This window comes from Lonchura striata, chromosome 9 (assembly GCF_050655825.1).
Source record: "Lonchura striata isolate lonStrDom1 chromosome 9, ASM5065582v1, whole genome shotgun sequence".
NCBI classification, from domain to species: Eukaryota; Metazoa; Chordata; class Aves; order Passeriformes; family Estrildidae; genus Lonchura; species Lonchura striata.
In genome coordinates this window covers 7,368,001-7,384,116 of record NC_140711.1, presented here as the reverse complement: position 1 = coordinate 7,384,116, position 16,116 = coordinate 7,368,001, and the positions used below count along the sequence as shown (strand labels likewise).

The 16,116-nt window shown below is 45.3% G+C and overlaps 1 protein-coding gene across 11 annotated transcripts in view; it reads left to right on the top strand.

Moving 5' to 3' along the window:
- Positions 1-5,133: 5,133 nt before the first annotated feature.
- MAP3K13 (mitogen-activated protein kinase kinase kinase 13) overlaps positions 5,134-16,116 on the top strand; it is a 72,249-nt gene continuing 61,266 nt past the window's right edge. For 2 of the 11 annotated variants that reach the window (XM_021537182.3, XM_021537184.3), the window contains exons 1-2: positions 5,134-5,256; positions 13,778-13,892. The gene's annotated coding sequence lies outside the window, so the exon portion shown is untranslated. Of the gene's footprint in view, positions 5,257-5,323; positions 5,480-13,777; positions 14,166-16,116 lie in introns of those variants that run through there. The other 9 variants (XM_085587645.1, XM_085587644.1, XM_077785611.2 and 6 more) reach the window with 9 other exon arrangements.

The window sequence follows — 16,116 nt, the reverse complement described above, 5'->3', positions numbered from 1 at the left end:
TAATGTGTGCTCCAAGTCAAGCTCTGTCCCTCTGGTCCTCTCGGGCATCACTTCAAACCAGCCCCTCAGCTCAGTGCTGTAGTGCCACTGTAAAAAGAGCTGAGAGGTAGGGAGGGGAAACAGTTTCTAATGTTACAACAGGTATTTATTGCTTTAAAATGTTATTTAAAGGACAGAAAATATTTTCATCTATACATTGTTATATTCTTATTTATATCTCTATAATCTCCCCTTTATGTCTCTTGGCCTTTAAAAGTCAGTCCCTGGGCAGAATGGCTACAGTTTTTCCCTGGTCTGGAACAGGTGTACACATTTTTAGAAATTGATTTACATGTACAGAAAAGTCCTTCACTAAAAGCAAGCTTTATTGCTGCTTTTATATAACCTTTATTGTTACACCTATTGTGGTGGGTCACTACAGCTCTTCTGGCATTTATTATATAATGTTACAAACCCCCCTAAACTAGTGATAATACTCTGCCATTTGCTTGTAAACAGCATGTTCTGGGAGTTTATAAAAATTGTGTAAATGATGCCTTGGAGGGCTAGCTGGTCTGTTGAATTTTTATTAACCAGAATGAAACCAAAGATCAGTCTAAGTTGTACTCTGTGTTTATAATTTACAGGTCTGATCTATTTGTCCTTTAATAATACAACTGCTGTAGTTGTGATAAAACAGCCCTATTTCAAGCTCGAATAAACACAGAAGAAAGCAGTGCTTGGGAAAAGAGAGCTCATAGGAAAAAAAAAAAGAAGAAAGTTCTACATTGTTATGGAAAAGTTCAGGTAATATTTAAGGTTGTGCTTGTCTTTATTTCCCTTTTTCCTTCAAGATGAATGGAGTTTGGTAGTGAGAAGAAGAAGAAATGCATTTCAGTATATACAGCAGAGAGATTTTAAGTCTTGGAAGTTGTGTAATGACCAAGTGCAAAGGCCTGAGCTTAAATCCAGATCCCAAACCAATGGGGAAAGAGAAGTGCATGGTACAGGCCCCAATTATGCTTCTGGCTGTGTTTTCCTCTTCCAGCATTGCTTTTTTTCACTGCAATCAGACCAAGGCTCTGCAGCTCTGCTACATCTGAGCTGATCTTGCACATGGGAGGGGTGCAGGTTGAAGAGCCTGTCAGTGCACTTCACCATGGCAAATGTTACCAGGTGGTCCAGTTTGTTCCTCCAGCTTTTGTGTGGCTCCCCAAGAGCTTGTGCAAGTCTCTGTCAGCCCTGCTGTTCTAAAGCTGTGTGGGGGCTGCCAGGCAGTTTGTGCTTCCCTGGAAAGCAGCTGTGGGCTATGGAGCCACAGGACAAGGTGGCAGCTTTCTCTAGCCCTAGGCCTGCCAGAAGAAAAGACATCTCACTATTCCAGATCCCTCTGATTACTGGTCTTTTGACCACACACTAGAGAATAATGCTCAGAAAATACACCTAGCACCCAGCTCTGGAAAAAGGCTTCTGAGACAGGAATAGTGGGGATGAAGGTATTTTTTATCAAAAACCAGATTTTAATGGATGGAAATGTTGTGCTTTGTCTTCTGAACCCCTCAGAAAGTGCCATAGTAGGAAAAAAAGATTCCTACTTCTTTCTGAGCTGGAGCAACACAAATATATCAAGTCTCCTGCAAGCCCCTGGGATCATCATCCTGTTCAGGAAGTGCTGAATGACAAAAACAAATGCTTTATTTATAGGAGCCTCAGCTTCATTTTTATTCCAGTATATCAGTGATACAAGGTACTCCATAAGAAGCACCTTGATTTGCTCTAACCTTATTCACACAGAACAAAAATTCCTGGAAAATGTTTTTTTGACAGCTGCACCCAGAGAGACTGGAAAAGGTGAGTGCAGTAATGTCCCATCTGTAGGAGTAGAGTATTTCTATGGGAATGACCTCTGGGGAGCATGGAAGGTCTTATCAGCTGTATTGTGCAATCTGAGTGGAGATTTGTGGTAAAGCCCATGGCCACAGTGCTGAGAGGGGCAGGAACTCTGAAAACTGAAAAACTTACTGGTTCTTGTCATCAGCTGGTCTAAACTTCAGGCCTGAATTATACCTTGCTGTTGAAATGACAGACAGGAGGGCCAGCTAAATCCAACAGCTGTTTTCGGCTTTCCCTCTTACAGCTATGGCCCTTTTTCCCCCCACTTATTATCTGCTGTAAAAAGAGCTGCAATTTTTGTAATTTTTGTCTGACCCCTTCATGTGCGGTAAAAGCCAATACTGGTAAACATTTGATCACAAAATAGTTTCAGAGTCTCCTTTGGTTATCACACCCTTAGGAGGTGTCCTCTGATAATTTTAAGTTTATTTTCCAAACAGTCTCCAAAACCCAGCCTCACAGAGCCTCAGTGAGCTGGAGTTCAGTGCCTCAGGGCTGGCACAGAGAGCCCTTACAAAGGTGGAGCAGGTGTGATAACTAGAACAACACAGCAAGGCACACTGTGGGCCATGCAATAGCATCCTATTGCAGAATTTAAATTTCTGCTGAAGAGCCACAGCTTCTGTCAGCCATGAAGGTTATTTTAGATTGACGTGATAAGGACATATTTAAAAACCTTTTTGTCCTAACTGGGTATCCTTTGAGGATTTTTTTTTTTTCTGTAGTAAAAAAGGTTTTCAAATGTCTTGGAATCTTTGCTTTTTGTTTTGTCTTATAAAGTAAGGCAGGGCATAATTAAATGCATTGTTAACTTTGCCCCTGTTACTACATTTAATAACTTAAAAACTAGTGTGGAGATGGAGAACAGTTGCATACCCAACTCTGCATTCCCCTTAGAAGCAAACAGCTCATTTTTGTTTCAAATGTGTGTGTGCAGGTGTGGAGAGCAGCAACACAGCCCTGTGAGCACGACAGCTGTTAGCATGGAATCACAGACAGGTTTGGGTTAAAGGGACCTTAGAGGTCATCTCAATCCATGCCCTGCCATGGCCAGGGACACCTTCCACTCGACCAGGTTGCTTCAAGCCCTGTCCGACCTGGCCTTGGAAGACTTTTGTTTTATTGAGACTTTACTCTGCTCCTTGGCTTCTTGAAACCCAGGATTACTGCTCTGAAACTCCCCACTGCATCAAGCCTGGTCTGTGTTTCTGTATATTTTAGCATCCAACCCTGCAAACACAAAGCTATGGACAACTTTGCACACATCAAGCTGGTCTGACAGATATGTTAGCAGTGTTCAAACTCACAGCATTTCCCACCTAGTGGGTTGTCTGTTCAGTATTTATCTCACCCTATGCCATGCTGGGCATTGTAGATCTAAATTGTCTTAAACAAAAATTGTAATTTCAAAAGTAAAACCTCGATTTTTCCCTTCCAGAACAAAGTATGTTGGTTTTTTTTAATATTACAAACCTACCTCATGAATTTTGAGCTCTTATAATTGCGTGGTTTCAAAGCAACACCTCCTGGCAAGCCGTGGTATTGCTTGTGCAGGGGGAGACATTCTTTGTGGGATGATACATGACAAAGCAGGAATGCTGTGGAGTGATAGAATCACAGGATGGTTTGAGCTGGAAGGGACCTCAAAGCTCATCTCATTCCCACCCCCTGCCATGGGCAGGGACACCTTCCATTATCCCAGGTTGCTCCATGCCCCATCCAACCTGACCTTTGATATTTCCAGGGCAACCACAGTTTCTCTGGGAAACTGTTCCCAGACTGTCAGTGACCTGCAGCAAAGACCTTTCCTTGCTTAATGTGAAAATCAGGGTGTGTTGGATGTGGCTGTTCCAATTTCCACTGGGGGAGAAGTAAAAGTTGGGAATGTAATCCAGAATTTTTTAACATGAGAGCACACAAGCACCTAGTGCTATCTGACAGGCCTTGCTGTGCTTTTCCTTTGTGTGTGTGTGTGTGTGTATGTTTATATCACAGGTGCTGGTTTACAATGGACAATATCACCACAAGCTGTGCAGGACTTTATCTATAAAAGAGCAAAGCCAGCAAAGGATGCTTGCTGTTGTGCCTATAAATGGTGAATGGATGTCAGTGCTCATCTTTGCCCTATTAATTTGCTCTCTTTTCCCTATTTCACCATAAAACTCTCTATTTAAGCAGAAAATACAGGCACAAAGGGAAATTCGGAGCAGTTTCAGAAAAAATCCTTAGTGCTTCAAGGATCCCATTCCCTGAGCACTAAATCAACATGGGTTTCCTTAGGAGCAACCAAAAATACTACAGAAGTAGTATTTTGGGAACGCCACAGGACAAAGAACAAGGTGCCCTCACTGACAGCATTACACATGGTTCAAGGTGCTGTTGTGCAGCACTGGCATCCCATGGAACAATCCAACACCCGGGAACAACGCGAGGAGTTGGACTGAAATACAGCAGGTGGTGGCTGCAGAAGGCTGAGATGTGACATAAATGTTCATGTGCTCGCAATAAAACCCATACAAGTGGCTGTGGAGGGATATTTCTGGAAAGAGACAGTAACGTTGTCAATGAAGGGGTCAAAAGATACATGTAATCAATATGTTTTTCTGTTTTCCATTCCAGATTAGTTGATGCAGCACTAAAGAAACTGTTTTGTGTCCAGCAGTAAACTACAGTGTTAAAAGTGTCAGTCAAAGCTTGGCATATTAATATGTATTTTGGCCACGCAAGGCTGTAACCTGGTGTTGAGGGAACTGGCAGGCAATATTAGAATATTGGGGCTGCCGTCACCAAGTACTCGTAAACCTCAGATAGCGAGTCGTGCTTTGGCCGCCCTTATCGCACTCAGCCGCGAGTCCTGCGCTCGTCTGTCTATGCCGGCCCACGCAGGTGATGCTGTCCTAATTCTCGGCAGCCGTGCCCGGGCCAGCTGGATTCCTGCACACATCGCGCCCGGGGCTCGTCGGCCCTGAGGACGGCCCGAGGCGGCCGCTGGAGCAGCCAGCCCCTCACGGCGCCTCACGGGCCCGGCCCGCGGCCGCCTCACGCCTTCCCGCCCAAAACCCGCCGCGCGCCGCCGCAGGCCACGCCCACGCCGCGTTAGACCCCGCCCACTCTCAGACCCCGCCCACACCCCGCCCTCGCGTGCCATCAGACCCCGCCCACACGCATTAAGCCCCGCCCACGACCCTCAGCCCCGCCCGTGCGCCTGCGGCTCTCGGCCACGCCCCCTCACCCCACCCACACCGCCCCGGCCCCGCCCCCGGCTTAAAGCCCACCGCAGCCGGCGGCGGCCGGAGGTGACGTTGCGGGTCCAGCGTGAGGCGGAGCCGGCCGGGGACGCGGAGCTGCGGGAGCTCGGGCTGCGCAGGGAACGGGGAGCTCGGGGTACGGGGAGCGCGGGGTACGGGGAGATCGGGGTACGGGCTGCGCGGGGTACGGGGAGCTCGGGGTACGGGCTGCGCAGGGAACGGGGAGCTCGGGGTACGGGGGGCGCCGGGAACGGAGGACGCAGAGAGAGCGATGCTTGTGGAGCGCCGTGTCCGAGTGACGGAGTGCTGAGGGAATGATGAGCCCCAGGAACGGGGTGCTCAGGGAATGCATTGTGCAGGTAACCGGGGTGCTGAGGGGCACGGGATGCTCGGGAATGGGGTGCTGAGGGGCACGGGATGCTCGGGAATGGGGTGCTGAGGGGCACGGGATGCTCGGGAATGGGGTGCTGAGGGGCACGGGATGCTCGGGAATGGGGTGCTGAGGGGCACGGGATGCTCGGGAATGGGGTGCTCGTCTTTTAGGGTGCTCAGGAAGCTGCGCTCCTGTTTGCAGGCGCGGAGCTCTCGCGCTTGTATATTTGATATAAAAAGGGGAGTTTTTCCAATTTAAGAGGGCGGTCAGAGCTGCCGCCGAGGTGGGCTGTTGAGAGGCAGGTGAGCAGTCCCAGGGTGTTATCGGGCAGTAGGAAGTGTTTCAGTCAGTCGCCAGACAGCCTGGAGCAAATCCCGCCGGAGCTAAGCCGGTCGTGTCTGTCCTAATCTGGTCTGGGGGCTGTTGGCAACAACAAAGACCAGCACAAGCTGCAATGGTTTTGTGCCCTCTCCAGTAAAAAAATGTAGGAGTTTTGATGCTTCTCTCACCTGGCAGAAGTTTGGGAGAGTGGATGAGATGAGTTTAGTGGCTGCTTCACTTGGGCTGTGTGGCTTAGCCCAGAGAAGTGCAGCTCTTAAGTTTATGAGGGAAGGCAGGAACTGTCGTGCCAGGACAAGGGGAATGGCTTCCCACTGCCAAAGGGCAGGGATGGACGGGATATTGGGAAGGAATTCCTCCCTGTGAAGGTGGTGAGGCCCTGGCACAGGTTGCCCAGAGAAGCTGTGTCTACTCCAGCCCTGGAAGTGTCCAAGGCTAGGTTGACTAGGGCTTGGAACAACCATGGATAGTGGAAGGTGTCCCTGCCCATGGCAGGGGCTAGAATGAGGTAAGCTTTAAAATCCCTTCCAATCCAAACCATTCCTCTTTTCTCCTTGTAGGGAAGGGCACTTCTCTGGTACAATCTGATACTGTGCCTCATTTTTGCTAAATGGATGGCAGTTGGGTGTAAGTAACACCTGCAGGTGTAGTGCAATGGAAATAAAACCTTTAGATAAAGCAGACAGGAACCTGCCTCCTCTCTCATTTGAGCTCTGTGGGAATTCTGCTGCTGGAATTGGCTGAGACTGTGCTGTGACATCACTTGCAGTTATTCTTTTAGCCTGTGTAGTTTTACTGCTTCAGAGGTAGGTTGCTCTCAATATACTGAACTCCTTCTTCAAGCAGAAAAGTAAAGATAAATACTTTCTGCATTCAGTCCAAGATGGAGTTGTGATTTCATTGCTCCAAGGAGGCATATGAGCTGTGAAAGCTTGCATTTTTGTGGTAGCTGTATGGGTCTGGAAGCATGGAATTTCAGGAATAGGAGCCCTGTGCACCCTTGTTTCCATCCCTCTGCTTGTCTGTTTTCCTTGCTCCTCAAGTGCAGGTGTAAGTGGTGGTATGGTGGGCTGGATTCACATGCCAAACCCACTGCAATTTGCACCATATGGAAATTGAATCCATGGAGCTGTGTGTCTGTGCATCCAACAGGGAGAGGCAGGCCCACCCATTAGGCAGTGACAGGGATCAAAACCAGTTAAGCTGCTCCTGAAAGTGTTCCCTGAGGCTACACTTTGCTGGACGGTCCTGGTGCTTGTGGTTTGGCTTTTTGGTGGTGCTTGTTGTTTTGTTTTGAATTTTTTTTTTTTTGGATGAAAACTGTGCACTACTCCTTAATTTCCAGATGTTCCTAATATCCTCAACCTCTTCCTTTCCAAGCAGAACTATTTTTGTTTCCTGACAAAGTTTCCTTTTGGGTGCTGACCAAACTGTTATCTGTGAAGGGTTAGAAATACAGAACTGGGGCATTTTTAGAATGTTGTCTATGGTGATTTTCACCCATAACTCCAGAGGAGTCATTTCTACAACAGATGTTCCTGTTTAGAGAACAAAAACAGTTTTTGCTAAATGTAAAGGTGGGAGTACTAACAACAAATAAAGAAATCACAGAGAACAGGTGGATAAAGAATTGAAACAGATGTAGGAAAGGAGGAATTGCTCTCAGATGCTCACTTTTGGCCTGAATTATATGTTAGCAGCTGTTTCTCACAGCAGAAAGCTCTCCAAAAAGATAGAAGGTGAAACTATTGGCAAAAATTTATATCAAGTGCATACAGAGATTTTTTTTAAAAATAAGCACTTTCTTACCCTCACTAAGACTAGGAACAATTAACCTGGAAAAAATCACTTTTGTTTATTGTGTTATTTTAAAGTCTGTGTTAGTACAGCAGGTGATACTTAGTGGTAATTAGCAGAGAATAAATGTTTCTCCTTGTAATGTAATGCAAGACAGATATAAGCCTTTGTGACATAGATTAATGGCTTAATTGCAATGTTAAAATACTACTTCTGGAACAAATGCTCAATTTCCAGACCTTGGTGAGGTTTGGTTTTAAATGCTTTTTGCAGTGTGGCTCTTGCCCCTGCCTTGAACCTACCCTGCTGTGTACACCTCCCATTGTTTAGATCTCCTTTCCTGGAAGCATTTTCCTTTAGTTCCCTTAGTAAAATTACTTATGCTGGCTCTAACTGCTGTCCCTGTAGAATTTTTCTTCACAAGTTCTCATGAAGAAGATAACTTGCCTGTTATTATTATTTTTTTTGGTTAGAAATGGCAGCTTTAATAAGCTTTAATAAACGACTATCTCCAATATTTCGGGTGGGTCTCAGCAGTGCAGAGCTCAAGTTAAATATTGACTTGTGTAGAACTTTGGTCTCGAGTAATCCCTGCTGAAGCTGCAGCCAGGAGAAAGGTGTTGTGGCAAAGACAATCCCTTTAAACCTCCCCCTGCCAAACTGAAGCCAATCTGGCCATGGGGAGTTGTCCCAGAGGAGGCTCAGGAAACCCCCACAGTGTCCCCATGTCTAGGGCTGGGAGGCTGCATGATGTGAGGAGACAACCAGGTCTGTACCTGGCAGTGGTGACAGCCCCAGGGTGTCTGTAGTGAAATGACTGGAATTTGGGGTCTCCCTGGTGGCACCGTGTCTGGTGGTCTGTTCTGATCTTGCTCTTATTTGTATTTAACTGTCCCTCGAGCTGGAGGGAATTGTGTGTGCCAGGAGCCCAGCTGGTAGGAGGTCTCTGCTCTGGGACCATGGCTCCTACTACAGAAAGCTCTTTGTGCTTTATAGACACGTGATCCCTAGAAAAAAAATAAACATTTCTCATTCTTGCAGAGATTTGCTCTCAGATATGAACTAAGCAATAACTGTTTCAGCACTTTCAGCTTGCTCCATCCATCTTTCCTTGTTTTGTGGGCTTTTTACAAAAGTCTAAAATCTGCTTGTTAAACTTCATTGGAAATAGAGTACATCTGGGACTGACAAGATAAATTTTATTCATAGTGATGTGGCATGTATCATTCTTGACTGCTTTGCTGTGGGGAGCTCAGCAAGCAACAGAGAGCTGTATATTAAAGAAAACTAATTTTTCTTTAGCTAGGAGGCTTTACAAGAGGTGGTAGGCATCTTAGATTTTATTTGCTTGTGGGGAACAGGAATTTCAAATTCATCAGAAGATTTTAGCAAAAAAAGAACATCCAGTCATCTATGGTGCTTTAGGTAAAAGAATTTTGCCATCCTTTAATAGTAAAATATTTTGAGCTGTTTATACCTGGGGGAATAAGTTATTTTATATCTGTGGTAAGTCTGTTTTCTGTCAGAATCTGGTTCTAGGAAGATGTTTCTCTTGTGTTATTGGAAGAAGGTTTGGTATATCATGAGTCAACTTTGTTTACTATAAATGATGGAGGAAACAATTTTTTTTTAGATGCGGACTTGGGTTGATGACTCCTGCTTTTTAACTTTTTATTTTTGAAACCATTTCCTTAAGTGTGATGGATGTGAACTGAAGAACCTGTAGAGTAAAAAGTGTCTCGAGTTTCTAGCATTCCTGTCAACTTTCTGTGCTTTGTGAATGCAGTGTAGCAGCGTGACTCACTGTCAGGTGTGTGTCACTGGTGTGTGGCTGTCTGGTGTGATTGAGGTCAAGGTTTAGGCTGAGCTCCAGATGGTGGCCAGAGGATTACTTTGAGAGCTAATTACAAGGCTTCTTTGTGTAAGTCTGAATAGTTACATCACAAAGATATTCTTTAATGATTCATCAGGCAGTTTAGTGGGTGAAATAGCCCACAAGTTTTTTACTTTCTGATGAGGTGTGTTTTGCCCTTAGCCTGGCCGGCTCATGTTGAGCTGTACCTCAGCACTTGCAGGCTCTTTTAGTGGGCATTCACTTCCTGACTCTGCCAATGGGATCTCTGGCATCTCTGAACTCTGGATGTCTTTTTTCCTCTGTATGTGTGGCCTACATTTCTCCTCGCATCCACCTCCAGAGCAGGTGAGCTGCTGTGGTGTGGGCTGTGAACAAAGGCCTTTGCCTGGGGTTTATTCAGGCATGGACTCCCTGGAGTGAGCAGAGGCTATTTTTGGAGTTCTCTCAGGGAGAAAGTGGTCAGGAATCCAACCTTGGAGCCGAGCAGAGGGGAGTGCAGCAGTGTCAGCTTTGGTCACTGTGCTGGGTCAGCTGCTGGTGGTGGTTTTGTCAGAGAGGATCCTGTCTCCTGCAGAAGGGTGGTAGCGAGGTCACCCGCCAGCAAAGTGCTGAGAAAACATTCATTGTACTCCATTGGTTTGTTACTGTTGCTAGGAAACACCTTGTCCACGTTTCAGAGGCTTGTGTATTTTGGTTGCTTCTATCTCAACAGATTTGCCCCACAACTCATGGATAAATGGCATTGTCCCCAGCATCCATATCTCTGGATCAGTGTGCCAGCTTGTCTTGTGAGGTTGAATTGTCACTCTCTTAGCTGGTGGCCACTACAGTTGTGACCTCTGGCCTGTGGCAGGATGGCTCTGTGCTAAGGGGGATGAAATTTCTTTGCAATGTTATCCTTCCCTGTGTCTGGGCTACTCAGGTATCCCACACAGAGGAGTTTCCCACTGATGCTGTGTACTCAGTGCTGCTGCTGCCTTAAGGTCAGCCTGACACCTCCATGTTGGTGGAGAAAAGAATGTGCTGGGCTCTCATGCTGGTGGTGCCATGGACCTCAGCAGGTGTTGGATGGATGGCTGAGTTTTCACAGAACCATTTGTTTTCTACCTGTTTTCCTTACAGCTGGACACTAAAGTTCGCCATGTTGCTTGGCGGCATTGGGACACCAATTTGGGAATAAGAATGTTTAGCAGTTTCTTTAGCTGTAGGGTTGCTAGAAGGACTCCTGTGTCCCTGGGCATAGGACAGTGTGACACTGTGACCTCCCTGGTTCCCTTACAAATAGAACTCTTCTTTAATGGGTTATGTACATTCCCCAAGGCACAGTGTCCTGTAGTTTCAATGTGCTTGCCTGTCTGTACTGGGAGGAAATACTGGTGCTGGTTAATTGATTTAGTGTGTTCTCATGGGTAGAGGTTCCTCCTGCAGCCTGGTGGGCAGAACAAGAGTGCTGGCTGTAACCTACAAGTATTATCTTTTGTGTTCAGTCATCCATTGCATGTTCCTGCAGGCAGATCCTCTCTGGGCAGAGATAATCCGAACTGTTGATGTGTTCTGTGTAGTGCAGAAGCTGAGGAGCTCGGTGGACTGACCAAATGGGCAGTTGACAGAGCATACACCTGTGTAGAAGCCTCCTAGTGCTCAGAGCCTTAGGGAATGTTTGCAGTCATTTTTCCCCGTGTCTAGGGCCACAATGTACTGTCTGCAACAGAAAGTCATCATGATGTGTGTTGAGAGGTAAAAGGATTTATATGGGGTTTCCTTTGCTTTGTCAGAGAATAGCTGACCTTGGGGCCAGCCATGAGCTGGCTGCTTTTCTGTGTTGCTGAACACACTGAAGTAGCAAAGATCAGTCCCCAGAATCCATGTGAGCAGGACCCTTTTCAGAACCCAGATTACCTTGCAGTCTCTCTTTGCCTTAATTTCCAAAATAATTCAGTTCTCCTTTAAAGAAATCTAAACCTAAGCCCTGGCTTCCTGGTTCATGGAGTGGGAGGCTATTGTGTGCCTGACCTCAAACTGGCTGCTGCTCAAGGTTCTGCAACATGTGATGCCTGGTGTTGCATCAGGTGATGGATAGGGGATTTTGTTGATCCCTCTTGGCCAAGACATCCTTGAACCTTCTATTCTGAGAAGCCCATATGGTTGCAGGACTGAAAGAAAGACAAAGTTCAGTGTTGCATTCCATGTGCTGGTTCTGGGAAACTATTCACATTTACAAAGCCCTCACTTCTCCACACTGTCACTGGGACCAGGAAGGTGGTGGTAAAGAACCTGCTCAGCCTCTTTGAGCTCAGTATTTTCTTTGGAGGTCACTTCATACTCTTTCATTTCCCTTCTTCACCTGTAAGTCATGCTTTTTCCAAGGTTATTCCCTACAATTTCATTTCCTTCTTTTTACTGAAACCTCACGTCTCCAAGAAGGTGGTGCTAGGCCACACTTATTTTTCCATAATTAGAGAATTAAATCTTCCAGATATTCTTTGAAGCCACTGAGGGAGCAAGTCACCTGGAGGTGCATTAGGGATTCTTAGGGTCTTGCTTATTCTCTGTGTGATGAGTGATACTTCTTGTCCTCCTTTCTCTTGGGCTAACTCAGATTATGCTGATAGCATTAGTGAAGAACGATTCCAAGTCTGATGTCACTCTACAGCAAAACCTTGGAGGTCTGCTGAGACACTCTCCAGGCACTGGGACTTTGCAGAGTAACCCAGGAATGAAATTGCATTTTGTGGAGCAAAAATGGTGTTTGCAGGAGGGACTGATGCTTGTGTTTGAGGGAGCTGAAAGAAGGAGCTCCAGGCAGAGCTCTACACACACCTGCATGTGTGGAGTCACCTAAAGTTCAGGAGAGCTGCTTTTTAAGTATTTTTCTTTAATCCCTGTTGTCTGTATGACACTCTGCTCTTCCCTTTGTAGTTCTTCCAGCAGCAAGTTGACAAGGACTGTGAATTTGGGATATGTGTAAAACCCCTATACCTGTGAGCTTGCAAAGAGGTGTGGGACTTGTCCTGCAGATATTACCAAAATGAGAAAAACTCTTGGGGATACTTTGCATCTCCAGCAGTGAAGTGTGAAATTGGAAATGGACAGTAGATACTGAGCTGTAATTATTGGGAAGCAGGAGTCTTTTCTAGGCTAGTGGGAACATTCAGAGTGTGACCTGAGTAATCTGAAAGAGTTGAAGGGTTTCACTGCCTTGAGCAACTTTGTGACTCTTTCACAGATGCTTCCAAAAGGACACAACGTTGATAATGGGAACTGCGGGATGCGCCACGCTGAAATTTTATCTGCCTAAGTAGCTGCTAGTCCAAATCCATTAATGTTTGCATATTTAATAAACTTCTAATGTGGGATTTTAATGAGTTGGCAGTTATCTCTGAACACCCAGCAGCAGCAGCAGTCTCAGAGTTTAGGTGGCTCTCAGATGGAGATTTCTCTCACTTAGAAGGCATGTGGCCTTTCCTTGGGCAGTCAGCACTTGGCAGGCTCTGGAATACTTTGATTTGGTTTGTATTGATGTACATCAACGGTGAATTTTTAATTTGGATGGAGCCCTAGGGTTAAGTTTTTTGGGGAGGCATCTTTTTTGAATGTCGGATGTAAGAGAAGTGACCTTGGTTATTCTCGTTACACACCATTTAGTTACTTGGGGTGTTTCTTGCCAGTGATCTAATTATTTTGGCTGCGAAATGGGACTGCCAGAGAAATTGCTTCTAACGTGGCATTTGCTCATTTACACTCCCAGTGCTCTTGCTTTGCCTTTTCAGCCTAATTTTGCAAACATATATGCAACTCCTCCTAGTCCCAGGCAGGGTAAGAAGTGCCCTGGTTGTGCTGCACAGTTGGACCCAAGTGTCTGTGGTGAGGAGGAGGAAGGTAATCTGTCATCGAGGGGATTGTTCAGTGTTTATGCTTTTGAGATAAACCTGAGTGTAGTAGATATATGTCAGTATGTCAGATGTAGCAGGCAAGGTGAAAAGGGACTTTTGATAACACAGTGTAATTCTCAGTTCTGTCAGCAGTATGACTTTAAATAATCCCTTGCCCATTCCCAATCTTCAGGATGAATTCTCAGCATGCTACTGTGGCTGGTAGATGTGTAAGCTGTGAGGGTAGCAAGGGTGAGGAAATAATTCCTTACAGCCTTCTCTGAAATGAGAGAGCAGTAATTCAGTGACTGGATCACCAGATGGGTTTCAGGTGATCTTTCAGTGGGCTTGGCAAAAAGCAGGAAAAATTTAGTGTTTATCTGAGCTGTATTTTAAATTGAAGTTCTTTTTATATCTGCAGAACACCAGTTTGGGGGGAACAGCAAAGAGAATAAGGGACAAAAACTGATGGACCATTACATCTTCCGAAATGAGCCTTTTCACACTTTCCTACTGGAAAATAACATGTCCTGAAGGTGAGTAGGTTTTTTATGTGGCAGATGAGCTGCCCGATGTCTTGGGCCTTAAAGGCAGATCCACCCTCATTCCAGCTTGGCCTGACACTGTCTCTCTGGGCTGGCACAACCCATGGAAACCTGCTTGTGAAAATGTTTATGTTATCACCAGGAGAAACAGGGAGGAAGCAGGGAATATTTTCCACTAATGAATTATCATTGATTTTGAAGCCTTTGAAAAAGCTGGAGTGCTTAGTGAAAGAGGTGAGCCATTGGGAACACGGATATTTTCTGGTGAGTGGAGAAAATGTAGGTGTTTTATTTGCAGCATGAGAAATTTAAGCTTGTAAGACAAACTTTGGTTTAGTTTGCCAAGGGTATTAAAGTACATAAAGCATTTTCAAGTTTTGTTCCAGTTGTACTTCAAATGAGATTTTTCAGTGCTCAGAAGAGCTGAAGAAGAGTACTTGCTATCAAAGATGATAGTTTCCCCAAAGTAAAGAACATAATCCTTGAATGAAATTAAATCAGAATTGTATTTTGTAGAGTTTGTGGTATCTTTTATGTTATTTTTGTACTCGGCCCCTTAGGGCTGTAGCCAGTGACTGTACAGTTTTGTTTTAAAATCCTTTAGTAACAGAAATCAAAATGGGAAATGTTACATAAGTCCTGCACTCGAAATTGAAATAAAACCAGCATTTCTGAGACAGTTAAGGTTTCAAATACTTTGGTTTAGATTTTACTCTCACTTTAATAAATAACATATAAAAAGAAGCCATGAGCTATATAGGCCTAAGTTTGCCCACTTAGCAGCATTAATTCTTTTTTTAAAATTAAATTTGCCTTTCTGATGGCTACTTTGTTAATGTTTTTTTCTGTTTTTGGCATAAGCCAACTAGCAGCTCTGAACTCAAAGACAAAGTGGGGTGTAAAGGGTGAAAAATAGATGGTTGTCAGTTGTCATTCTGCCTGCACAGAAATTGCTTGAAAATGTTCAGCACTGGTGTCACAGGCCTTTTGTACATAAATGCTTTTCCATGTGAGGAAAAAAAAATCCCAGTAGAAGTTCAGCCTAGAGTGAACTCTTCATGTGCTTTTATAGATTTGAAGCTTATTAGCCATGTGAGTTCCTTGAACATTTGTATATTTGGTAGCAGCAGAGCCTGTCAGGAATGTAGGACTTGACAGGTACAAGAGGATGCAGTGTCAGGGATTTTACTTGTTGAGGAGGAAAAGTCTTGTAGCTGGAGAGAAAAATACTGTTCACATTCATTGGTGCTCTTTGGTGTCTGGTATGATCTGCACAGTTCTGCATAAAAGGATGGAAGCCTGAAAGCCCCAAAGCAAAAGGTGTGACTGAGTTCTGAAAGCTCTCCTGTCGTTCCTAAGTGCTTGTGTTTTCTAAGTGTCCTCTTCAGATGTTATCTGTGAACCTTTTTGCCTAAAACCCTGTAAAGCTAGGGAATATCACTGGGAAATACCTTTTCTGGTGTAGTCTGTGCTTTGCTGTTGTGTGGATGAGCAAAATACTGTCTCTGCCTTTTGCTTTCTCCTTTCCCAGTCTGTAAAAAGTGTGACTTCACTCTGTGGAGAAAGATTGTGCAACAGAGTGAAGAGTGAAAAGAGGATATCTTTTGCTGTTCTAAGGCTTCTTTGTTCTCAGAGGTCAGGAGGAGCTGAGCTCCAGTGATTTCATACACTCTCCTATTACCTGTTCTCATGCTGGCCATAAGCCTAAAGGGACAGATCCTCTTCTGGATGAGTCATTAAGTAAATATCAGGCTGTGCTGGTATTCCTGCTCTGAGTACTTGTTCTTATTTCTTGTGTGTTGTTTACTCGCTGTTTTCTTAGCTGCTATCACAACCCCAGCAGATTTTGTCAGCACAGGGACTTCTCACGGTGTGCAGCTGGGGAGAGGCACCTGCACTGGAGCCAGGAGCTGTTCCAGCTTTGTTCGGGGAGGGATTTTCAACAGTAGCTGGGAAATACTTGGAGATATTTCCAGTAAAACAGTTCTGGTTCTTGGCTTTGATCAGAGGCACCCTGCCAGGTGGCCTGTGGGCTGGATGTGGTGCCTGCTCTGCCTGCAGCCCTCCTGCAGGACAGGGCATGGGAAGGAAGTACATCCCATGGGGACACTGGAGCACAGAGTGTTCAGAGCTGTCACTGGAGCCTTCAGCAGTTTGTCCCTGCTGGGCTGCTGCAGGGAGGGCTTGGAGCTCTGTGAGCTGTGCTTCTCCAGCA